The sequence below is a fragment of the Cervus elaphus genome, chromosome 32, assembly GCF_910594005.1.
Source record: "Cervus elaphus chromosome 32, mCerEla1.1, whole genome shotgun sequence".
In the NCBI taxonomy this organism is placed as follows: Eukaryota; Metazoa; Chordata; class Mammalia; order Artiodactyla; family Cervidae; genus Cervus; species Cervus elaphus.
The window spans coordinates 24874263-24901601 of NC_057846.1; the positions used below are offsets into that span (position 1 = coordinate 24874263).

The 27339-nt window shown below is 38.3% G+C and overlaps 1 long non-coding RNA gene across 1 annotated transcript; it reads right to left on the reverse strand.

Annotated features, from left to right (window-relative positions):
- Window positions 1–4757: 4757 nt before the first annotated feature.
- Window positions 4758–23950, reverse strand: LOC122688016. Its single transcript, XR_006339301.1, has 3 exons — window positions 23820–23950; window positions 9866–9871; window positions 4758–4769 (listed from the first exon to the last, which is right to left on the reverse strand). It is a non-coding gene; the product is annotated as an uncharacterized LOC122688016 (long non-coding RNA).
- Between the last annotated feature and the right edge of the window lie 3389 nt (window positions 23951–27339).

The following is a 27339-nucleotide window of genomic DNA, read 5'->3' on the forward strand; positions in this document are numbered from 1 at the left end:
CAAGCTAACACCTGACAACTGTTCAACATTTCATTTGTTTTTAAAATACAAAGCAAACATTCAGATTGAATTATTGCCTTAATCCACACGGATCACTTTAGTCATGGGCAAACTAGATGAAAGTCAGCAAGACTCAATACTATAGCTCTAAAAAGATTTTGCCACTCCAATGTTTAATAATACAAACTCAGACTGCATATTTTTAATGCACAAACTTTGAAAAAAGCCACTGCTAACATGTGGACCCTTCAGTCATTCTGTAAAGGTAATTGGGAAGAATGTATCAGATGCAGATTAAGTATTTGTCCTGGAGTCTCTCATTGACAGAAAAGTGAAATTCCCAAGGAGTTATTTTGACTCCACGATAGGTTTTTTTTAGCAATTATCACAGAGCTAGCTGCACTTGGCCCCAAGTAGGCCAATTAATTGTCATGACCCAGAAGGGAGCATAGAAAGGGAAATATTAGAAAGCAAACCCCTCAATTTTCACATCCTAATCACAGCAGTCTGATCTCTAGAAAGACTTTTATGAAAGCAGTTTTGTATTTCTCCAGATCCTTTCAGGCAAATAACCCCAGGGCTCTGATTTCTGCATTCATTCTCTGTAGCCACTGTGGAATGCACACAGCCTTTTAACAAGCCCAAGCAGAGCTGCACTGCTTCTTTTTTTTTTTCTTTAATAAAATAAACTTTCATTTGTAAAACAAAATATAAATCTTAGAAGTGGGGAGTTTGCAGAACACCCAGATCACAGCCTTGCAACTTTCCCCGCATAATGGAGAGCTTTCCAGGGTTGTGTTCACACACCCACCTGAAACAGAAAGTAACAGTTTACCTTCCTTTGTGACACTAGGCCCTGGAGTTACTCTAACGTGCTTGGAGAATTAAAGGAGAGTAATTAGGGCCTCTTTAGTCTGTCTACTCCTATGGGCTGGACTCATGGTACAGTGAACTGGGCCTTGAAATATAGTTCAAATAACTTTAGGATCAAAAGTATCAGGGTAATGGGACTTCCCTGGTGGTCCAGTGGTTAAGACTCCATCTTCCAATGCAGGGGGTGTGGGTTCGATCCCTGTTTGGGGAGCTAAGATCCCACATGCCTCATGGCCAAAAAAACAAAGCATAAAACAGAAGAAATATTGTAACAAATTCAATGAAGACTTTAAAAATGGTCCACGTTAAAAAAAAAATACCATGATACTTTTTTAAAAAGATTTTTTAAGTGCATCTATGAAAACAGCATATGGCAAAATGGCATATAAATTGCTTATAAAAGAAAGATGACTGCCAAAGAATTTATGCTTTTGCACTGTGGTGTTGAAGAAGACTCTTGAGAATCCCTTGGACGGCAAGGAGATCACATCAGTCAATCCTAAAGGAAATCAACCCTGAATATTCTTTGGAAGGACTGATGCTGGAGCTGAAACTCCAATACTTTGGCCACCTGATGTGAAGAACTGACTCATTTGAAAGGACCCTGATGCTGGGAAAGATTGAAGGCAGGAGGAGAGGGGACGACAGAGGATGGGATGGTTGGATGGTATCACCGACTCAATGAACATGAGTTTGAGCAAGCTCCAGGAGCTGGTAATGGACAGGGAAGCCTGGCGTGCTGAAGTCTATGGGTTTGGAAAGAGTCAAACATGACTGAGTGACTGAACTGATCCATAAGTAGACAAAGTATTGTAGAAGTTAAATATTTCTAGAGAGAATGGGCTAACATGGTGACTTCCCCACTATCTTCTGGGTTTATCATAACTATATGAGCCAAAGCTAGTGTTTGAGACAATTTGTTGTATAGACTGACATCAACTCTAGGGAAAGAAGTCTACAATTATTCCAATCTGGTTACACCTTTTTAGAGAGATCATTTTAAAGGCTCTATTGTTTTTCTTGTTTTGTTTGCTGAAAAATTGCTAGATTTAATTTTCTTTGAACATATGGATTTATAATAATCAAATAAAATGTTTTTATAATGTTATGTAGTGACTCATGATGAATTAATGATTAAATTTGTGGCAAGAGAAATAGTTAATCAGCATAGATTGACTTTTTAAAAAAATCAATTAAAGCTTATAGTGAACCTGGGTTAGTTCACTATATAATAGAAATCACTTATATATAAATGTATGAAGTACAAGGCAAAATCTACCCTCCCTCTGTAAACCAAGCTGGCCCTGAGCATATGGTTTTCCTTTTAATTATCACTTAATAGTAATTCTGGGCCTTACTTTTAAAGAGCATTGGCAGCATAACTTGGCACAGAAGTTGACATATTTTGCTTATTGGCAAGCTCTCTTTAGCTTCTTTCCTGTATTATTGTGTTTCTTTAAACAAATCTGTCAATATTCACAGAATTAGATAAATTAGAATTGGAAAAATTGTTGTGGAGGATGGAGACTTTCCTCTGACTCAGGCCAAATTACTGTTTACAGACTTTTTTCTTATTGTTTGGCCTGGCTTTGTGACAACACAAAGAGTAACGTATGTGATATCACTTTCTTTTTTCAATATTCATGTCTATCTAGGATTCCCTAGTTGAGTTCTAACTATTTTCAATATTTTTGCTTCTCATTACATATTTTTTCCAAATTGAATCCTTTTAAAATTACATCTAATAACTTTGCTTTTTATTTTCTAGGGTTTCACATTCCACCAAAGAAATCACATATTGGGGAGCCCATTCAACAGACTTATGGAAAAATCTATGGAATCATTCTATTGGAAATTATTCAGTTGCCAGAATTCCTTTCTAGAACAAAGTGGAACAGAAATGCATAAACAGGTAAAACTGTTTTTACCTATAAGGTGAACCACATGTATGCTATGTACATACCTGTGAGAGGGTGGCGTGAGTTGTAATTGAAAAGACCAAGCCTTTACCTGGAATAGATGCAGTTAGTGCAGTTGCTCTAGAAGTATTGGAAGAATGAAATGCATTCTTCACGAACAAGTGTAAGTATCCTTTTCTTCTACTTCCCAGGTGAATGATGTGGAAGAAATGTTAGACCTATTACAGAAGAAATTTATCTGTACTTCTAAACATGCATAACTATGGTTGTCCCCCTGCAGCCCTGAGGTTAAATATACAATTTATTTTGGGAAAGAAGAGCAAAGGTATATTAAAAATTTTAACGTGCTTTTTCTAAAAATGGAATCCATTACTACGGCCACATCCACCCAGCTTTCTGTTAGGATATTCCAGCTCTTTCTGTAGAAACAGCCATCAGTGTCTGAGAAGGAAAGACGCGGGCATCTCTCTGAGACGTGGTTTTGTTTTCTGCGGGCGGTGCTACGGTGGCTGCAGCTTACCTGACCACCGCAGGTCCTCCTTCGGGATCTATCACACTTTGAAGGAGACAGGTTGAATAAGACGGGGTCCTTGTGCTCAAGAATCTTATGCCTTATTAAGGGAAGTAAGACAGACACAGACAAATCTATAAAGTCAGGGAATGAGGCAGTATGTGACAGGTGCGAGGTGAACAGAGCAAATGCAGTATATGCCTCAGGCAGGGGAGACTGAGTCTCACTCAATTTATTTTCACTTAAGTTATACTCCAAGCACTCCAGCTGTATATCATGGGGAGAAAAATACATGATAAAGGAAGACTTCTAAGGCTGGATGATTTAACAGACCCTTTAAAAGAATTAGCAGAAAATGCATTTTGGTTCACTGCAATAGCTGTATAGAGAAGTTAAGTTTTCCTAGTTTTTCTATATTTGATTTTGCACGCTCCAGAATAGATGGGTTTTCTTTTGACTTTCACTTTGATTTTCTTCTCTGTTCTTTCCACTCCTGCTGACCTCTGCAAACACCGCTTCGTTCTATCCAATTCACAAGGCCTCTGGGTCACCTCGGACAAAGAGTGGCATTCAGGGCAGCATCAAGTCACCGACTTCCCTCAAAGGAGAAGCAGCAAGCTGGCGTGGGACTACAGACCCTGGGGGTGAGATGTGTGACCCTGGGATTCCCAGAGTCGTAAAATTCTTATTTGGGGAATACTACGTAGCTATTTCAAGAGCAGGCCAAGTTCTTTCTAGGAGTTGTAATACACAGCATTGCTTTTTCCGTGAGAAAGTTAAGCTAAGCCCCTCAGGGATGCTGTGGGAATAAGAGCCACAGTGTTGTAACTAATCTGCTTTAAAAGCTGAATTCTTAAAAGATGCATTTTACAATTTTTAAGTCATATTATTTTCACAGTTGAAGCACTCAGGGTAAAGGGCCATCCAGGGTATTTTGGAAAGATTATACACTGTATTTTGTCAGAACATTTTTTCCCTATGATTTCATAGGCTTTCCTTCATGGAAGGGAAAAAAAATGTTTCTCTTTCTCCCCCTTCTCTTGCTCTTGTAACTGTACTCAGAATTCTTGGGGAGATAAAAGAGTTTAAAGATGCTCCAACAACTTGCTGGTCTATAGTTAGATTTTGTTTTTCCTATTTAAAGTGTGCAGTACTCTGTAACTGGACTGATATCCGGGCTGGTTGCCCAGTGGAAATTTCAGAAACAGAGGACAGTGTGTTTCTGTACGTTGTTTCAAATAACTCTCCTTGCTTCTTTAGGGAGATATAATAGGCATTCACATTAGGCCAGAAGGTTATTAGATCTCCATGAGGCTCCGTCCGGCTACATGCCATGAATATTACTCTGTCAACACAAACGTCATTAGAATCTGCTAAAATTGAATTACTCTTAACAGCTTTACAGCTGTCTCACAACATTTGACAACTACCAAGAAATGCATCTTGGCATCAATGAGAATTCTTCACTAGGCCGATTTATATCTAAGAACAGTGGGAAATGTAGGGGAATAACGGTATCACTGTTTCAATGTATAATGTTTACAAAATCGGTACTGAGTTTTTTCTCTCACAGGCTGGGATTGATTTTTCCACCCCCCTTCTCCCGGTACCTTTATAGCCCCGGCGACTATAAATAAGTTGCAGGAAAATGACTTCTCTGCTGTTTCACGATGCTTTTCTTATCTGACTGCAGCAGCTGTCACGTACCCACATGCTCTCATTTAAGATGTCTCTGGCTGGAAGCATTACTGCTTCTGTTCTTCAGTAGCTGAGGAACATGATGATAGTATTTTGTGAATTTAATTCATTTCTTCTCTTTTGCTTTACTACACTGTTAATGTCTAGTTCTCTCTGTGATCTTCAGTCTCCTCCATAGGGTTCCTCTGTCTACAGTTAATATTTATCCCAAAGAAAAACTGAATTTCAGATTTTAAAAAGAATCTGTGAGTCTGAGCTTCACAACTTGCTCTTAGATTTCAGTATTACTAATGTGAACCTACAAATAATGCTGATCATTTTCATTAGTAACAAATCTTCAAGGTTAAGAGCTTCATAACACCCAGCACTAAACATTTCTATATGTTCTTCTCCACGGTATTCTGTTTGCTTTCTTTAAAATTAGATGCCCTTAAAATGCACATAGGAAGTGAAATATTGCATAGGATGAAACACAACAATATCCATTTGAAAACCAGTAGGGTTAAAGATTTTGCATGCAGTTAAATTCTGTATACTTACATTTCCTTGCAAACTTATTGCAATTCAGTTTCTTTTCAGTTAATATTATTTATTGTCTGAGGTAAATTACATTCTCAGGTGAATTAAAATCATTTTTAACATCATTTTATCTTGTTACTGAGTCTTAGAATGAAGTAAAAAGTAGATTTGTCACAAGAATCAGGACAGACTACTAGTGGAGTTTATGGAAATAGCAGAACTTTACGTGGAGCACTGCAAAATTTCTGCTTCATAAAATTTCCCCCTAAATGATTGTGTGAGAAATAGATCATTTATTAAGTAAACAATAAATATTGGGACAGGGTCAAAGTTATTACAGAAAGAAATACCCAAAGTCATGGTGAAAAACACTGCAGATCTTCTAATGCGCAAAAATGCATCATGAAATTATTTCCCACAATGCCCGAAGACTGCAAAAAAGAGCAGAGTGCTGGGCAGAAAGAAACAGAGGCCAGCCAGTATTTCGGGGGTCTGATCAAACTAGACACTCAACTGGGATAATTTTAGCCAAATTCCTCCCATTTTCTCCACTGTAGAACTATTACTAAACAGCATAAAAGTATGATCAAGTGTCTTTCAAACTATATAATTGGTGGTATTACTGGAGAAGACCCTGTTAATTTTAGAGGAAGATGATGGATTAGTTCTGAAAGTGAGGAAGTAATCAAAGGAACTGGCATCCGGATTGGAGTGTCAGAGAACAAAAGTTTTCTTTTGTTGGAGGGAGGACTCTTGGTTTACAGGTAATGAGAGAGATGATAGAAATAGAGGGAAAAAGGTGAGAAGAACCAAATTCAATCAGATTTCAAACTAGAGGTTAACTGGAAGCTACTAAAAGGGCTGCACTAAAACAAGAGAAAAGAAGTATAAAAAGATGGTTTTTACAGGACGAATGAAAAATACGTAGCACTGAGAAGCTTTTTGAAATACAAGTATTCACATCAGAATGATTTTAGAACATGCTGCATATTCTGTTTGCTCTTAGAGATATAGTCTAAGGTTAAAAATGCTGAGGAATCTTAAAATTATCTCAGTTTCTTTGTCTTCATAGTAATTATTGTATTGTTTAAGATCCAAGAGTTGCAATAATATAGAAAAAGAGATATATGCATACACATTTTTTAAAAGTTAAAACCATGTAATGTTAAAAAGTTGAAAATATCAAATATAATCTTACCAGATATATTTTCAGGCTCGCTCCATCCAAAAACATTCAGAAACAATAATATTCCTTGTGGAAATCAGTACTCCTCACACCCAGTTTTCATTTTCTAATTATTATTCACACTGAAGGAATCAGAGACACTTAGGAAATGGCTGATTCTAAAGGAAGAAGAAAAGAAGTGGAAGGGAATGGTGACTGCCAAACCTCTAACACCGTTGAGTGCCCTCCATATTCTCAGAAGGAAAGTATTCAAGGATGAACAGATTGTGTTAAAAGGACACAAGTTGCCAGCCTAGAGTGACTCCTCCTGATCCAAACTGGGAGAGTTCAAACACCAATAAAAATAATAACTATAATTCATTGGAATCCATTGCATAAATATATATCATTGAGTTAACAGTAAGAATAAGGAAAGAGACTATAAATCAAACAAACTCATTGATCACCTCTGGAGATGACTAACATACCAATTCCTTACTTTTGAAAACTGGTAATTAAAAGATGAGAACAGTTCAGGAGACCATGTTTGATCCTGGCCCATGGAGCTCCTACATGCCATGGAGCAACTGAGCCCCTAAGCGCCACAACTACTGAGCCTGTGCTCTGGAGCCCGGGGGCCACAGCTACTGAAGTCTGAATGCTCCAGAGCCCGTGGTCCACAACAAAAGAAGAACACACCTCAAAGCCTGCACACTGTGACTGAGAGAGTAGCCCCTGCTAACCGCAACTAGAGAAAAGCCCTCGAAACAACGACGATCCAGCACAGTCCAAAAAAGAGATGAGAACAAGATATAATATCTTGTTTTTTCAACAGGAACTATAGATTCAAGGATTTTAAAAAAGGGGCCCTAGTTGATAAAAATTTTTTTTTTACTTATTTATATGATAATAATGTATGTAAAAAAAAAATAAGAAAATCACTGCTAATCTCAGTCAAACAGCTAAGGGAAGAAACTTCAATGGCTGTAAACGTTTTTGGTGAAATGTTGGTAAACAAAATATTCACATAATGTTAAGTATCTCCCCACAGATTATTTGTTAATTGAAAAAGAGAAAACATACCTTTGTGGTGAAAGATCTGACTAATGGAATTAATCCAGAGGCACTACTTACTTGTGAACAACACAGACATTCTGTAAATTAAATGCAACAAGAAATACTGATTTTTCCATGAACTATTTTTCACAAAAGTGTTTAACTTGTATCTAATCATGACGTTAGTTTTAAATTTCAGCTTATAGAAAATATAGGTGATAGAGAAATATAAATTATGTGATGAAAACACACCCAGACAAATGCAGAATGTAAAACATTCTATAGGACATCTGGTCTGATATCTTAAAGAAGTTAGTAGCAGGGGCAGAAATAAAAAGTGGTAAAAACAACTTGACTTAGAAAGACTTAGAGACACAACAAATGTATTGAGTGCCTTATGATCGAATCCTCATGAACAGGTATATGGGAGAATTGGAATGTAGATCAATAGACTGGGTATCTGATTTTATTAGGGAACTATTGTTGATGTTAGGTATAATCGTGCTACTGTGATCATATGGAGAGCATTTCTTCTCACACTAAAGAATTTGGAGGAAAGAATCATGATATATACAAATTAAGTGTTATAGTCAAAAAGATAAGTATAAGCAATGATGCAGGTATAAATTATATAGAGAGTATATATCTAGATTGGGCTTCCCAGGTGGCTCAGTGGAAAAGAATATGCCTGCAATGCAGGAGATGCAGGTTCCATCCCTGGTTTGGGAAGATGATCTGGAGAAGGAAATGGCAACCCATGGCAGCATTCTTGTTTGGAGAATGCCCATGGACCAAGGAGCCTGGTGGGCTACAGTCCCTGGGGTTGCAAGAGAGTTGGACATGACTTAGTGACTAAAACAGCACAAATACAACCTATATCTAGATTAACAGAAAAGGCAAAATGTTTACAGGTGTTGAATCTGGATGGTAAAGTATACAAATCTTTGTGGTATTCTTTCTGTTTTTCTGTATATTTTAAAACTGTCATGATACAATAGTTTTTAATTTTAAAGAATAATTTAGTCTCTGTCATGTCCGACTCTTTGCAACCCCATAGACTGCAGGATGCCAGGCTTCCCTGTTCTTCAGTATCTCCCAGAGTTTGCTCAAACTCATGTCCATTGAGTTGATGATGCCATATTTAAAGAATATGTATAACTATAAAGCCCCAGAAGTTATAATAAAAAGTACAGTAGTTCCATTCTCTTAAAGCCTTTGCATTAGAATTCAAATAGCCTGCTTCTAGGATTCAAGTTCAAAGGGATAAATATTTAATTTGGGGAAATCAGTAGCTTTAAAGGGAGCTCTGAAGGAGAAAATCATATGATATCCCTGATATACAGAGTTTAAAAAAAAATAACTCAAATGAACTTATTTCCAAAACATAAATGGACTCGCAGACTTAGAGAATGAACTTATGGTCATCAGGGAAGAAGAGATAGGGAGTTTGGGATGGACATGTACACACGGCTCTATTTAAAATGGATAACCAACAAGGGCCTACTGCATAGCACAGCGAACTCTGCTCAATGTTATGTGACAGCCTGGGTGGGAGGGGAGTTTGGATACATGTGTGTGTGTGGCTGAGTCCCTTCACTGACCACCTGAAACTATCACGACACCGTTAGTCAGCTATACTCCACTGTAAAAGTTTAAAAAAATAAAGGGAGCTCTGCTATTGGAAACACTGGAATGCATACCTGTAAAATGTAAAGTATGTAACTGCTTCAGCACTTCCCTGGAGAATTCTTGACCCTGGAAGCTCCGTGGGTGTAGCTGAAGAGTGGCATGGCCCCAAATGGGCCCGCACCCTCTCCCTGAGCCTTGGAGCCAAGCTGTCCTGATGCAAGTCCTCCAGGCCAGTACACGTCTGAGATCCCAGCTTCCAATGCAGATATTCCTAAACCAAGGGAAACGAACTAACAGTTTCCAAATTTGCTTTTGCTTCCGGGAGAGCTGGACAAGAGGTCCTAAAGATGTCAACGCCAGGCTACCCAGTGCCCCCACATCAGAATTCCCTGGAATGTCAGGTCAGTCAGATTCTTCAACTCAGTAACACTTGGCTAGTCTGCAAATGCCCCATCACTGTGAAAATACATGACAGAAAGGGTCCTGTCCATAAACTTCCACCTCGAGTCCAAGCATTATAAATCAATTGTCCTTTCAACAGCCTCTTTTTAACAATTCCAGTCTTATGACTGATTCTCTGCTTCCTAGGTCTTTGAATGGTAATTTCCATCAGAGTCAATTATTTTATGCAGACACATGTTTTTCACTAGAAAGGAAATTCTTTTTATCTTACTAAAGTTGGAACATAATAATTTAGACATTTCCGTTCTCTAAAACATAAAACATCTAGTGCATGGCTGTTACCTAAAGTACTAAATCAAAGTGTTCTTCTAAGGTAGGATGTATGGCCTTAGAAAACTCACTAGGTCAGAAAGTACTCACTGACCTCCTACAGCCTGAAAAGGAAAGTGTGGGACCACTTATGGGAAATGTCAATATTAGCCTGACTGCATGTCTGCAGAGAGTTACAAATATTTATGGGAGAGAAGGTAATTAAAAAATAAGCTAAGGAAGCATATTTTCATACTTTTCTAAGTATTTTCTAAATGACCCAAATCAGGTAACAAATACTTCACCTTCCACTCAGGTCATTTCCTGGGTAAATATGACCACTTCACTTACAGTTTTGTTTTTTTTTTAAAGGAATCAAAGCATTTTTCAGATGTATATTAGTCTCATAAAATGGATATCTGGATATTTTATATAGCAAGGCCTTGTGGTCTTGTAGTTTTGTATAAAAGGTGTGTTAATATGTGTGTGTGTGTGCGCGTGTTCATGTATTGAAAATTCCACAGATTCTTGATTTTCACAAACAGGCAATATACTCCCAATCCTCTTGAAATTAATGGTGAACTTCAGTAGAATGAACTATGTAACTGGCCAAATCCTAGCCATCATGAAAAAGGAGTTTAGTCAAGTGGTAGAGGAGGAAGAGGGTCTCACTTTGGTCCAGAGATATGCCTTCAGCTTTGGAGATCACTGGTCATTCTACCATTGGAAAAACAAATGGAAAGGCAGGGGTCATCTTAGCATTGTGAGGAAGTAAGGAAGATACTCACCAACAGGGGAATCTTGGTTCCTAAGTTGTGGGCTAGGGGCATTGACTCTGATGGAAATAACACACAATCCCTGAGGATATGACAGTAGTCTTTAATCAAGAGGATTCACTTTCCTAGTATTACTTAAATAGGCTTTTATGTCATGTGACAGACTCAAAGACCCAGCAGAGTGACTAAAACTGACTTCTCCTAATGCAGATGTATTAGTTTAAAGCAAGGTTTTTCAACCCCAGAACTGCTGACATTTGGAACCAGAAGTTGTTTGTTGTGGGTCCTGTCCTGTGCCTCATGGGATGTTTATCAGCATCCCTGGCCTCTGCCTGACGGATGCTGATGGCACACCATCAGTTACAATGACCAAAAATATCTTCAGACACTGCAAAATGTCCCCTTTTGGGGAAGATGCTCCCAACTGAGAATCACTGCACTAGGAATTCAAATCTATACACTGATACCATGTATTACAGCTACTTTGGGGAAGTGAATACTTAGTATAATTTATATTCTTAAGAAGATCCTGACTCATTCATTTTTTTAAAAAAAATGTCTATTTATTTGGCTGTGCTGGGTTTTAGATGTGGCATGTGGGATCTTTAGCTACAGCATGTGAAGTCTTAGTGACAGCATGTGGGATCTAGTTCCCTGACCATGGATTGAACCCAGGCCCCCTGCACTGGGAGCATGGAGTCTTAGCTACTGGACCACCAGGGAAATCCTTGACTCATTCATTCATTCAGCAAATATTATACTGTTGATATGTCTCTCCTAGGAAGAATGAATAGCATCTTCCAAGGCCTTGGGGCAGGACAAGGCCTGGGTATTAGAGGCAAGTTCAAGGTATTAGACCGATTGGTCTTTCTTGAATTTATCCTTAAAAGACTAATTTTGCTCATATAGATTTTATGTTTGGTTTCATCAAAACCTTAAATCTGAAAGTTAAAATAATGATTGTCACTTTTGATAATGGTATGTACACGTATACTTTCTGGGATCTTTTATTCTTAAATATCATGAATAAAAATCTTGGGTCATATTTAGTCACTAAAAAAAAAAACAAAACTGAATAAACCATCAGAGTTTTAGGTATGTGGGTATATCTATCAAGACGTAAAATCTGATTCTTCTGGCCAAAGAAGTTGAATTTGAAATATATAATTTGAAAAGCAACATGTAATGACTAGGAAATCCATTTTCTACTAAACATTGATATATATATATATATCTATATAATTTGAAATATATGTATATATCTATCTGTGTATCAGCATTTGGTAGTTCATGTTTATCAAAGCTTCTAGGCAATCTCTATTCAGTATCCAGTGTGATAATTTCTGAATAAAAACATTTGACCCTGCCCACTCCCCCATTAAAATGCTTTCGTGGATCTGTACTGACAGTGGGATAAAACAGATCTAAGCATGATCCACAGATTTACCACCACAGCTACATCCCAGACCGCACGTGCTCTCCTTCATCGCTCTAGCTATCCAGACTCCCTTTGACCAAGACTTGCCCCCGGGTCTGCACACAACCCCCGGGTTTATCTGTCTGGAAGGTACTGCTCTCCTCTCACATACTGAGTTCCTGCTCATTCTTTAGCTCTCAGCTGAGCTCTCTTTCCTTCCAAGGTCTGACCACTCTGGCTAGATCAGTCTCCCTGATACATACTCTTAGAGTACCTTTATCTTTTTGTCATACCATTATTCATATCTGGAGTTTTTCAGATCTACCATGTGATTATCAATGTATCTTTCTTCCCCACTAGAGCACACACACAGTACTTTCTTGCGTACAGAGCCCGTGTCCAATTGGTTCAGCATTATACCCAGCATCCAGCATCAGTGTGGCACACATAAGACCTTCATAAGTCCCTGCTGAATGAATGAATGATAAACCCTCCCAGCTCCTTAAACACACTGTGCTAATATGTGCTCCACACTTATGCCCCGAGCGTGTGCCTTGCTTCCTTCTTTTAGGTCTGCAGCCATCTCCCCAGAAGGAAGTTGCGGTGGTGGTCATGGTTCACAGATGCAGGATTTGTGCTAGGTGCAAAGTGACGTCACGCAATTCCCATGGGCTAGAAGGAGAGAAACCTCTGAGTCTCCTAAAACCTCATGTTGTTAGAAACAAATTTTTTTTGTGAGTCTGCTTCTTTTATGGTTTATTCCAATTTCGATACATTCAGATTCCCCTATATCTCATTCAGGGTAAATTTAAAATTCCGTATCTCACCCAATCTACAACCTTGCTACAATGTACTGAATGTTTGTCTATCAGAAATGTACATGTTGAAATCCTAACCCCCCGAGGTTATGGTATTAGGAGGTGGGGGCTTTGGGAGGTGGTGAGGTCATGAGGGTAGAGTCTCCATAAATGGGATTAGTGCCCTTATAAGAAAAATAAAAACAAGAGCTCCACCACCTTTCCACCATGTGAGGTTACAGCATGAAGATGGCCATCCACAATCTGGGAAGGGTCCTCACTAGATACCAAATTCATCAGTGTTTTCATCCTGCACTTACCAGCTTGCAGAACTGTGAGAAACTGTCTATGGCATTTTTGCCATAGCAATCCAAATGAACCAAGAAACTTATATGATATACATAATCTCTCATCCATTCAAGTCATTAAAATCAAGCTCAGTGGCTTTGGGATAGGTGGTTAAAAAGCATTTAAAGATTTTTTCAAAAAATATTTTTCAGCTGGTCTTATATTTTTGGTAATAAAGGTTTCTGAGAAGCTTTTCATTGCTAGTGAAAGTCTCTCAGTTGTGTCTGACTCTTTGCAACCCCATGGACTATACAGTCCATGGAATTCTCCAGGCCAGAATACTGGAGTGGGTAGCCTTTCCCTTCTCCAGGGATCTTCCCAACCCAGGGATCGAATCCAGGTCTCTTGCATTGTAGGCAGATTCTTTACCAGCTGAGTCACAAGGGAAACCCAAGAATATTGGAGTGGGTAGCCTATCCCTGCTCCAACGGATCTTCCCAACCCAGGAATTGAACTAGGGTCTCCTGCATTGCAGGCGGATTCTTTACCAGCTGAGCTACCAGGGAAACCCTTTTCATTGCTAAGCACAAATCAAAAATCTTGAATTCTTTTAGTGAAGAGACTGTTAAATATCTCTTATTTGTACTAGAAGAGCCACTGCGGTGAAAAACATTCTGAAATAGACTTCGTTTTGGTGTTACTTATTTTGATGCCTTTTTAATCTGTATAAGCAATGTGTATCTCCCAGAATTTCTTACAAAAAATCTGAAACTGACTTACCATGTAGTTGCTAACTTTGTTTTAGATGCATCAATAATTAAAAGTAAAAAAAAAAAACAAACAAAAAAAACAGTTCTGAGTGATTATGTAATACACATGAATCCACCACACCACCTGGAAAAACTGTCAATGGAAATTTCATTTGTAGGGGTTTGGGGCATAAGGTGACTGCATAAAGTGTCTACTTTTTAAATAAATAGTACTGTTTTGGGAAGAATTTTTCAGGCAGTGTCTAGAATGTCCCATAAGGAGGTACAGAGATAGGAGTTGATATGAGCTCCTTTGAGATTCTGTCACTAGATGGAAGAACTTGTACTATCCATACCATAATTCCTAAATCCCTCCCTGCGCCTTCCCTTGAGTCTTAGAGTGGCTGTTCAGAGTCATTATGGACGAGTTGAGGGTCACCTCCTGCTAAAATGCTGATTTATGGATCTGCTTCTGTTTCTGCTGCTGTTTAAAGGCTCCTTGTCCCCCTCCTTGCCTCCTTCCACTGTGATAAAATGGGGACTTTTAGGTCTAGTCCAAGAGTATAAATAATGATCAGGATAACTATTTTTCGGATTCAGAATTCCTAAAGTACCTAGTGAGAACTTAATGAGAAACAAAATTATTCTTGTTTATAAATAAAATCATATTGTGAGTATCTAACTGGGTACATATATAAGAGGGTATTTAATAAGATACCCTCAAGATGATTTTAACTGTATCAAGAGAAGAGAAAGAAGGAAGAGGAGAGAGAGAAAAAGAAAGAGGGGTTACTTTTGATCTCTGATTACTATAGAACTAATGATAATATTAACATTTAATTTTAAAATCTACATGTACTTTTTTTTTAAGATGAAAGGAAAACTTCAGCACCCATCAGATAAGTTTCTCAAAGAAGAAGTCAATGAAGAGGTATAAGATGAATGCTCTGGACTAATTGGATAAAATAAAATACGTGCAACAGCATGCTTCTCCAGTGTCTTAAAAGGTATTCTACACTTAAAAGCAAATATTCAGTGCTCTGCATGCATTTAAAATATGAATAATTACTATAGAAGAATGTTTGATTTTTATGTCATGAGATTTTATAATATTTTAAAAATGTTTACAGGATTTTTAAAATAATTTGATTGCTTTAATCACTAAAAACTGAACTGAAACACAAAAATTGTATCAATGATTTGCAAATAATAGTGGAAAATATTTTTTCCTAAATGTTGACATTTAACTCTCTCATTCTTGTAGTTTGACTGTGAATTTCCTGGTTTGTCCTCTCATTTGTCATTAGATATTGGAATTCCTCTTTAAGCTATATAATTGTAAATAAGGGAATTCTCCCTAAAATCAAAAGGATGCCCTTGACTATTATTTTATTGCTGGTTCTGATACTTTCACAAGTAGACTGTATCAGTTGAGTTCAGTTGCTCAGTCGCGTCCGACTCGTTGCAACGCTGTGGACTGCAGCGCGCCAGGCTTCCCTGTCAACTCCCGGAGCTTGAGTAAACTCATGTCCACTGAGTCGGTGATACCATCCAACCCTCTCAGCCTCTGTTGTCCCTTTCTCCTACCACCTTCAATCTTTCCCAGCATCAGGGTAGACTATATAGCACAATCTTAATATTGTAAAGCTTACTGACATATTAGCATTTTCATGTTAATTGGTCTGATAAGCTCTTTTGATACAACAGACTCTACTTATAAACTGATCAAAGTATGTTTTAATAAAAGCCTTCTGGGGCTTCCCTGGTGGCCTGGCAGATAAGAATCTGCCTGCCAATGCAGGAGACATGGGTTCCATTCCTGACCCACGAAGATCCTCCATGCTAAAGAACGGCTAAGCGTGTGTGCACCACAACTACTGAGGCTGTGTTCTAGAGCCTGTGCTCCACAAGAAGAGACGCCACCACAATGAGAAGCTCACACCGCACCTAGGGCAGCCCCTGCTCACCCCAACTGGAGAAAAGCCCAAGCAGTAACGAAGACCCAGAACTGCCAATAAAACATAAGTTAAAAGAAAAAGCTTTCTGGCACATTTTTTGCTTATTCATTTTCTTCTCATGATGATTGATAGATATTCTTTTTTTTTTTTTTTTTAATTTTTTATTATTATTTTTTTATTATTTTTTTTTTAATTTTTTTATTAGTTGGAGGCTAATTACTTCACAACATTTCAGTGGGTTTTGTCATACATTGATATGAATCAGCCATTGATAGATATTCTAAGTAAAGAAGTATAGGTATTGCTTTACATCTATACGCTATCACGTGTTTTTTTTTTTAAAGCATAGTCACTTAGTCATGTCCGACTCTTTGCAACCCCATGGACTGTAGTCCGCCAGGCTCCTCTGCTCATGGGATTCTCCAGGCAAGAGTACTGGAGTGGGTTGCCAGTCCCTTCTCCAGGGGATCCTTCCCAACCCAGGGATCAAACCTGGGTCTCTCCCATTGCAGGCAGATTCTTTACCATCTGAGCCACAGGGAATATTTTTAACACTTTAACACTTTATTGAGTGTCAGGTCCTTAATATGCTAAGGGTACTACATAGAATATTCAGTTAATTCTTACCAGAACCAAGTATGTTGGGCATTAACAGGTCCTTTGTGCAGAAGCAGAGACAAAGCCTCAGAAAGGCATTTTAATTCCCTGCATCTCAACAAAGCCAGAGGTGACGACAGAACCAGAATTTAAACCTATGTTGGCCTGACTTCAAAAAGTGTATTCCCTCAAATAAAGCAGTTAATAATAAAATGATACCAAAAACTGGAAAATATGAAAAGTACTTAAATAAATATTCTTATCTATTTAAATAAAATTTATATAACATGCACAGGATAGTACAGGTGTACCTCAGAGATATTGTGGGTTAAGTTCCAGATCACCAAACTAAAATGAATATCAAAATAAAGTGAGTCACACACATGTTTTGGTTTCCCAGTGCATATAAAAGTTATGTTTACACTATACTGTAGTCTATTAAGTATGCAATAGCATTATGCCTTAAAAAGAACAAGTACAAGCTTAAATATACTCACTTTGCTTAAGTCAGACAGAGAAGGAGAAATATCGTATGACATCCTGTATGCAGACTCTAAAAAGAAGAGATACAAATGAACTTGTTTGCAAAACAGAAACAGACTCACAGACTTAAGAGAATAAAAATATGGTTGCTAGTAGGGGTAAAGATGAGGGGAAGGGATAGGTAGGGAGTTTGGGATGGAATTGTACACACTGCTACGTTTTAAATGGATAACCAACAAGGACCCACTGTATAGCACAGGGAACTTTGTTACCTGCCATCCTGGATGGGAGGTGAGTTTGGGGGAGAATGGATACATGTAGATGTATGGCTGAGTCCCTTTGTTGTTCACCTGAAACTATCACAACATTGCTGATCGGCTACACTCCATATAAAATAAAAAGTTAAAAAATAAAAATACTTCATTGCCAAAAAATGCTACCATCATCTCAGCCTTCATCAAACTGTAATCTTTTTGCCACAGTAACATCAAAGATCACCAATCACAGATCATAATAACAAATACAATGAAAATTTAAAGTTTGAAGTACTCAAGAATAATCAAAATTTGACAGACATGAAGTGAGAAAATGTTGTTCGAAAAATTGCACACTTAGACTGCCTGATGCAAGGTTATCATAAATCTTCAATTTGCAGGGGGGGAAAAAAGCAGTATCTTTGAAGCACAATAAAGCAAAGTACAATAAAATAAGGTATGCCTGTACCTAACATAATCATATAGTTAAAACAACAGGTGGCCACAACTTTTAACCAATAGTTAGAAAATTGGGGTTTTATACATGTATTAGTTAGGAAAGGCTAAGTTTTATAAAGACACTGAACCAAAAATCTCAGTTATTTAACAAAATACAGATTTGATTCTTGCATCTGTCATAGTCCAATCAGTAGGGTCAAGATGAAGTTTTGGAAATGAAATGCTAGTGAAAAGGAATAATGTCAGAGGTGAGAATAAAATTCCTCCCTTTAAGAAAAAACCTAGACTTGTCTCCAAAATGAGCTACCAAAGATTAGTCACTTATTTAATATTAAAAATACATCTCACTAGTTTGTCCTCTTACAATGCCAGGGTAAGCTAAGCCTGGGTGTTTTAATTGTAACAGTGATTTTGTGGTAAATTTAAATATTAAACTGGTGTGTTTAATAAATGTCCAAATTATGACATCATTTTAAGGGACTATTAATTCACACCTTATTAAATTGTGAAGATTATAAAATTAGAGCTTATTTTTAGAAATAAAAAACAAGTTTTCTTGTAAATTGTGTTATTCTTGAAAGGAAGAAAAAGACTAATGATACTATCTTGAGCCCAAATACAGTAGAAGCAGCAGATGAAAAACTGCCTTCCTCCAACTCTGCCAATGTACACAATTTCCGAGATATATCACCACACCCTATTTACTATCCTTGGCTTGGCTTCAACTGGAGACTGCCAATTCCTTCTGAAACAGCCAGAAATTTGTGGCAACCTTGTTACACATGGTCTATTTTTTTTTTCCCATGGAAATATTTTACTCCCTTTATTTTTCCAGACTATGACTTTGAGAAGAACTCCATCCCAGGACTGTGGCTGTTGAAAGTTCCACCATTACACTTACGTACTAAGCACGAAGAAAATAATTTCTACAAGGAGATTTGTGATTTTAGTACTGTTGATATTTTAGTTCAAATTTCAAATTTCATTCTTCCATGCATTTATTAATTCACTCCAGAATATTTCTGGCTTATCATCTATATGACAGGCAGTGTGTTTAGTATTAGGAATCCAATTTGAACAGATCCTCACTCTTGATTCACACACTCATGGGGAAGACAAGCAAGTAATCACATAAATAAAATAAAATCCAGACTGTGAAAAGAGCTACAAAGAACACAATGGTGTTTCTGGGTCCTTATTTTATAATAATCATGTCTTTAAAAATACAGGGAAAAAAACACACACACTAAAGGACTTACTTTAAGATGATTTGGATAGCTTCCGTGGTGGCTCAGGGGATAAGAATCTGCCTGCGAAGGCAGGAGATAAGGGTTCGATCCCTGGTCTGAGAAGATCCCACATACCGAGGAGCAGCTGAGCCTGTGTGGTGCAACTACTGAGCCTACACCCTAGAACCTGTAAGCCGAACTACTGAGCCCATCTGCTGCAACTACCGAAGCCTGCATGCCATAGAGCCTGTGCCCCACAGCAAGAGAAGCCACCACAATGAGAAGCCCAAGCACCGCAACTAGAGTAGCCCCACTTGTTGCAACTGCAGAAAAGCCCGTGCATAATACAAACCCAGCACAGCCATAAATGGCGGTGGTGGTGGTTTAGTTGCTAAGTCGTGTCTGACTCTTGCGACCCCATGGACTGTAACCCGCCAGGGTCCTCTGTCCATGGGATTCTCCAGGCAAGAACACTGGAGCGGGTTGCCATTTCCTTCGCCATAAATAAGTAAAATTATTTTTTTTTTTAAGATTACATTTCAGATGATGTGGAGAGCCTTTTATAGAGCTTAGGGTTCAACTGAGACAGTGGATGAGGAAGATACAGTCATATGAAAAGACAATAGAAACTATGAAGGTCCTAAGATTGGAAAGTGTGGTGTATGGGTGGAACAGAGTTCAGTGGCCGGGGAAACGGGGTGACTAGAAAGGAAAGCAGGGCCATGCAGGGCTCTCCCAGTCACAGAAAGCCACTGAAAGACTTCAGTGGGAAGGGTATTGCTCCTAAGGTAGGATTTACATTTAAAAAAATTATTTTTGTGCCTTCATGGTTGAGAAGGTTAAAAAGGGTAAACGTGGACAACAAGAGAGAAGTGTATGAATAATCCAGGCAAAACATAACTGTGGTTTGGATCAGGGTGATGAGAGGAGAGGTGAAGGAAAGTAGCTAGACCTAGAGAGTGTCATACTGAGTGAAGGCAGTCAGACACAGAGACAAATATCAGATGATATTGCTTATGGGCAGACTCTTTAAAAAATGGTACAAATAAATTTATTTACAAAGCAACTGTTAATATGTACATGATATATTATTAAGTGAAAAAATGGTTACAAACATTATGCATAATGTGCTCAGTTTTCATTCCAATCCCAAAGAAGAACAGTGCCAAAGAATGTTCAAATGACCACATAATTGCATTCATTTCACATGCTAGCAAGATAATGCTCAGAATCCTTGAAGCTAGGCTTCAGCAGTATGTGAACCGAAAACTTCCAGATGTACAATCTGGATTCAGAAAAGACAGAGAAACCAGAGATCAAATTACCAGCATTCGCTGGATCATAGAAAATCAAGGGAATTCCAGAAAAACATCTAATTCTGCTTCATTGCCTATGTGGATCACAACAAACTATGGAAAATTCTTCAAGAGATGAGAATACCAGACCACCTACCTGCCTCCTGAGAAACCGGTATGCAGGTCAAGAAGCAACAGTTAGAACCAGACATGGAACAACGGACTGGTTCCAAATCGGGAAAGGGGTACATCAAGGCTGTATTTTGTCCCCCTGCTTCTTTAACTTATATGCAGAGTATATCGTGAGATTCTAGGCTAGATAAAATCACAAGCTAGAATCAAGATGGCTAGGAGAAATATCAACAACCTCAAATATGCAGATGATAAAACTCTAATGGCAGAAAGTGAAGAGGAAATAAACAGCCTCTTAATGAGGGTGAAAGAGGAGAGTGAAAAAAGCCAGCTTAAAACTCAATGTTAAAAAAAACTAAGATCATGGCATCCAGACCCATCACTTCATGGCAAATAGATGGGAAAAAGGTAGAAGCAGTGTCAGATTTCCTTTTCTTGGGTTCTAAAATCACTAAAGATGGTGATGCTGCCATGAAATTAGATGATTGCTACTTGGCAGGAAGGCTATGACAAACCTAGACAGTGTATTGAAAAGCAAAGACATCACTGCCAACAAAAGTCTGTATAGTCAAGGCTATGGTCTTTCTAGTAGACATGCATGGATGTGAGAGTTGGACCATAAAGAAGGCAGAGCACCAAAGAATGGATGCTTTTGAACTGTGGTGCTGAAGAAGACTCTTGAACAGTAGAAGACTCCTTTGGACAGTAAGGAGAGCAAACCAGTCAATCCTAAAGGAAATCAACCCTGAATATTCACTGGAAGGACTGATGCTGAAGCTGAAGCTCCAATTCTTTGGCCACCTGATGCGAAGCGCCAACTCACTGGAAAAGACCGTAATGCTGGGATAGATTGAGAGCAAGAGGAAAAGTGGGTGACAGAGGATGAGATGGTTGGATAGCATCACTGGCTCAATGGCCATGAGTTTGAGCAAACTCTGGGAGATAGTGAAGGACAGGGAAGCTTGGCATACTGCAGTCCATGGGATCACAGAGAGTCAGACATGATTTAGCAACTGGGAACAACAACAAAGCAGAAACAGAGTCACAGATGTAGAAGACAAACTTACAGTTTCCCAGGGATAAGGATGGGGGAGGGGTAAACTGGAAGATTGGGACTGACATATACACACTATTGTATATAAAACAGATAACTAAGAAGGACCCACTGTACAGCACAGGGAACCCTACTCAATACCCTGTAATGGCCTATCTGGAGAAAGAGTCTAAGAAATGGATAGATGTCTATGTATAACTGGTTCTCTTTGCTATAGACCTGAAACTAACACAACACTGTAAATCAACTATACTCCAATAAAAAAAACTTTTTTAAAGATCTATACGGAAAAAAGCATCAAGACAGGCTGATGAGTGGATGTGAGAGAAAAGAGGGAGCAGTCAAAGGTGAATCACCATGCTAGGAACATGTCTGGGAAGGTCAAACAACACACCAGGCAATCTAGCTAGCTGACACGCCTAAGAGGCATTTATTGTAGATTTCAAATGGATATAAGCCTAGATCTAGAGGGCATTTGAGGTTAAAGGTATTCCTATAATTTGTATTTCTCAGCTTATATTTAGTACTTACATTCATGGGGATGGTTGAGATTAACTGGGACAGAGTGTATATGAGTAAGAAAAGAATGCTTAGCACCTAGCCATGGATGCTAAGAAATGTCAATATTTAAAAGCTAGGTAGAAGAAGACATTCGTGCAGAGTCTATATCCAAATGGCAGTGACTGAAAGAAAATGGCATTAAAATCAATCAAATATTCTCTTTACTAGGAACTGTCTAAACTGTAGATGGTTGAGAAAATAGAAGAGATGTGATCATGCATACCCACCAGATATTTGGGTCAGGTTCTTTATTGCAGAAATCATATATAAGATGCTGTTTTAATGTTCATAACAGATTTCCTATCTAACATATCTTATAATGTTCATGTGTATAAAGATTTCAACAAAACCATTACCATTTGTATTTATTTTGTCTAGATGTAAAGCAGGCAGCATGTCACATTACACATACTGTTAAAATTCCTGCAGCATAATGTATACAGATTTGTGAATTTCAATGATTTGAAGTTCACAAATATCTCAAGGTTGGTTTGTTTTGTCTTGTTCAAACCCTGGATATCATATTTTTGCAGTTTAATATATTTCTTGACTGGAAAGAAATGTTTAGATTTCTAGCTAGATGTAAGACTGTCAGAATAGAAGTAAAACATATAGAGAAACAAAGGTAACACATTTTGTAAAATATTAGGAAAACTTTCAAATAGTCTAGACAAATGCACTCAAAGTGTTAGAGAAAAAAAGGTTAGCTTTGGGGAAAATTAATGTATTTTCTGGGGTGAGACATAAAACGATGGCTCAGTACTCTATTCTTTAGAAAACACATAATGAAATTTTTTGAACAGTAATACAATAGAAATATACTACAGGGATGAAATGTATACAGGTGTTTAAATTTGATAATTTTTATCTCATATTCGATTTTCATAAAAACTGATTTTCCATACCTGTCAAGCTGACAGGCGAGAAAGTCAACTTGCCCTTGAATGCCAAAGACTATTCTCAGACCCTTGAGTTGTCCTATTAATCCAATTTGTTTTGCATGCTTCTTACAGGCCTTTTAGAAGGCCAATTGGCTTATATTCCTTCCTTAAAGCCTATTTTCTACAGTCCTCATTTACTAGCTCAGGATTCAAGGCCATCTACAGTCTTGCTATATCTCGCTTTAGATCTATTTTGCTTACTACCCACGATTCCCAAAGGAATCTCTATATTATTGGGTTGGCCAAAAAGTTCTTTCTGGCTTTTTCGTTACACAGAAAACCCAAATTAATTTTCGGCCAACTCAATATGATATGCCTGTTGCATTCATAGCTTTTCATTCATGTGATTCCCGTTTCAAATACTGTCCATGTGTCTCTACCTCTGTGTGCAGTCACTTGCGTCATCCAATCAGTGGCATGTGCTTCCTTCTTTTACGTAAGAGAAGGGTAAGATTGGGTTTTACAATTCTCTGTCTTCTCCACATTGCCTGGACTAGTGCCATGTTGTAGACAGGAGGTTACCTGTAAATGTTTCTTGGTTAATTAGATAATTTATATGCAGAATCCCCTTCATGGATCACTGCCTTGTTTTGGTGAAGGGGCTTGAATAACTCAATGAATAACTCAAGTCATGCCTTGCAGGGCCACACAAGATGGAAGGGTCATAGTGGAGAGTTCTGACAAAATATGATTCACTAGAGGGAATGACAAACCACTCCAGTATTCTGGCCACAAGAACCCCATGAACTGTATAAAAAGGCAAAAGATGTAACACCAAAAGTTGAGCCCCTCAGGTCAGAAGGTATCCAATGTACTACTGGGGAAGAGTGGAGGACAATTACTAATACCTCCAGAAAGAATGAAGCGGCTGGGCCAAAGTGGAAATGATGCTCAATTGTGGATGTGTCTGGTGATGAAAGTAAAATCTGATGCTGTAAAGAAGAGTATTGTGTAGGAATCTGGGTCCATTCCTATGTTAGGTCCATGAATCAAGGTAAATTGGATGTGGTCAAGCAGGAGATGGCAAGAATAAACATTGATATCTTAGGAATCAGTGAATTAAAATGGACGGGAATGGGTGGGTTTAATTCAGATGACCATTATATCTACTACTATAGATATGGGCAAGAATCCCATAAAAGAAATGGAGTAGCCCTTGTAATCAACAAAAGAGTCTGAAATGCAGTCCTTGGGTGCAACCTCAAAAATGACAGAATGATCTCAGTTTGTTTCCAAAGAAAACCATTCAACATCACAGTAACCCAAGTCTATGCCTGTACCACCAATGGCAAAGAAGCTTAAGTTGATCAGTTCTATGAAGACCTACAAGACCTCCTAGAACTAACATCCAAAAAATGCTGTCCTATTCATTATAGGAGATTGGAATGCACAAGTAGAAACTTAAGAGATACCTGGAGTAAAAGGCAAGTTTGGCCTAGGAATACAAAATGAAGCAGGGTGAAGGCTAACAAAATTATGCCAAGAGAATGCACTGGTCATAGCAAACACCCTTGTTAAACAACACAAGAGACAAATTTACGCATGGACATCGCCAAACAGTCAATATCAAAATCAGATTGATTACATTCTTTGTAGCTGAGGATGGATAAACTATATGCAGTCAGCAAAAGCAAGACCTGGAGCTGACTGTGGCTCAGATCATCAGCTCCTTATAGCAAAATTCAGGCTTAAAACTAAAGAAAGTAATAAAACCACAAGGCCATTCAGGTACTAGCTATATCAAATCCCCTATGATTATACAGTAGAGGTTACAAATAGATTCAAGGGATTATATCTAGTAAACAGAGTGCCCGAAGAACTATGGACAGATGTTTATAACATTGTACAGTAGGCAGTGAACAAAATCATCCCAAAGAGAAAGAAACGCAAGAAGGCAAAGTGATTGTCTGAGGAGGCTTTACAAATAGCTGAAGAAAGAAGAGAAGTGAAAAGCAAAGGAGAAAGGGAAAGATATATCCAACTGAATGTAGAGTTCCAGAGACTAGCAAGAAGGGACAAGATGGCCTTCTTCAATGAACAATGCAAAGAAATAGAGGAAAACAACAGAAAGGGAAAGACTAGAGATCTCTTCAAGAAAACTGGAGATATCAAAGGAACATTTCATGCAAAGATGGGTACAATAAAGGACAGAAATGGTAAAGACCTAATAGAAGCAGGAGAGATCAAGAAGAGATGGCAAGAATACATAGAACTATACAGAAAAGATCTTAATGACCTAGATGACCATGACGGTATGTCACCCAGAGCCAGACATTGTGGAGTGTGAAGTCAAGTGGGTCTTAGGAAGCACTGCTGGCAATAAAGCTAGTGGAGATGATGGAATTCCAGCAAAGCTATTTAAAATCCTACAAGATGATGCTATTGAAGTGCTGCACTCATTATGTCACAAATTTGGAAAACCTCAACAGTGGCCACAGGACTGGAAAAGGTCAATATTCATCCCAATTCCCAAGAAGGGCAGTGCTAAAGAACGTTCAAACACCAGACAACTGCACTCATCTCCTATGCTAGAATGGTTATGCTCAAAAGCCCAGCTCAAGCTAGGCTTCAGAAGTACATGAACCAAAAACTTACAGATGTTCAAGCTGGGTTTAGAAAAGGCAGAGGAACCAGAGATCAAATTGTCAATATTTGCTGGATCCTAGAGAAAGCAAGGGAATTCCAGAAAAACATCAACTTGTGTTTCATTGACTATGCTAAAGCTTTTGATGGTGAGGATCATAGCAAACTGTGGAAAACTCTTAAATAAATGGGAATATCAGACTGTCTTATCTGTCTCCTGAGAAACCTATATGTGGGTCAAGAAGCAACAGTTAGAATCTGACATGGAACAATGGACTGGTTCAAGATTGGGAAAGGAGTATGTCAAGGCTGTGTATTATCACCCTGTTTATTTAACTTATACATAGAGCACATCATGTGAAATGCCAGATTGGATGAGTTACAAGCTGGAATTAAGACTAAGAAATATCAACAACCTCAGATATGCAGATGATACCACTCTAATGGCAGAAAGTGAAGAGGAACTAAAAAGCCTCTTGATGAGTGTTAAAGAGGAGAGTGAAAAAGCCAGCTTAAAACTCATTATTAAAAAAAATTGTCAAATTTAAATATTTAAATAAATATTCAAATAAAATTAAATTTAAATAAATATTTAAAAACTCAATATTTTAAAATATATATATATGTATGTGAAGTGAAGTCACTCAGTCGTGTCAGACTTTTTGCGACCCCGTGGACTGTAGCCCACCAGGCTCCTCCATCCATGGGATTCTCCAGGCAAGAATACTGGAGTGGGTTGCCATTTCCATCTCCAGGGGATCTTCCCGACCCAGGGATCAAACCCAGGTCTCCTGCATTGCAGGCAGACACTTTAACTTCCGAGTCACCAGGGAAGCCCATATATATGTATATATATATACACAAAAACTAAGATCATGACATCTGGACCCATCACTTTATGGCAAATAGAAGGGGAAAAGATAGAAGCAGTGCCAGATTTCCTTTTCTGGGGCTCTAAACTCACTGCAGATGGTGACTGCTGCCATGAAATTAGATGATTGTTACTTGGCTGGAAAACTATGACAAACCTAGACAGTGTATTGAAAAGCAAAGACACCACTTTGCCAAAAAAAGTCTGTATAGTCAAGGCTATGGTCTTTCCTGTAGTCATGCATGGATGTGAGAGTTGGACCATAAAGAAGGCAGAGCACCAAACAATCGATGCTTTCAAACTGTGGTGCTGCAGAGACTCTTTGGATAGCAAGAAGATCAAACCAGTCAATCCTTAAGGAAATCAACCCTGAATACTCATTGGAAGGGCTGATACTGAAGCTGAAGCTCTAATACTTTGGCTACTGATGCAAACAACTGAGTCACTGGAAAAGACCCTGATGCTGGGAAAGATTTAAGGAAGGAGGAGAAGGGGATGACAGAATATGAGATGGCTGGATAGCATCACCGATTCAATGGACATGAACTTGGGCAAACTCCAGGAGATGGTGAGGGTCAGGGAGGCCTGGCATGCTACAGTCCACAGGGTCGCAGAGAGTCAGGCATGACTTGAGGACTGAATACACACACACACACACAGAATGTTTTTGATGAGAAGGATAAATAAACATGATCAAAGAATCTAATAGATTTAAATTTGCCTTCAAAATTTACATCTTTTGGACTATTTCACACTAATTCCCACAAAGAAAGAAAGCAGTGTCAGCAGTCACCTCCTAGATTCCTTTTTTTTT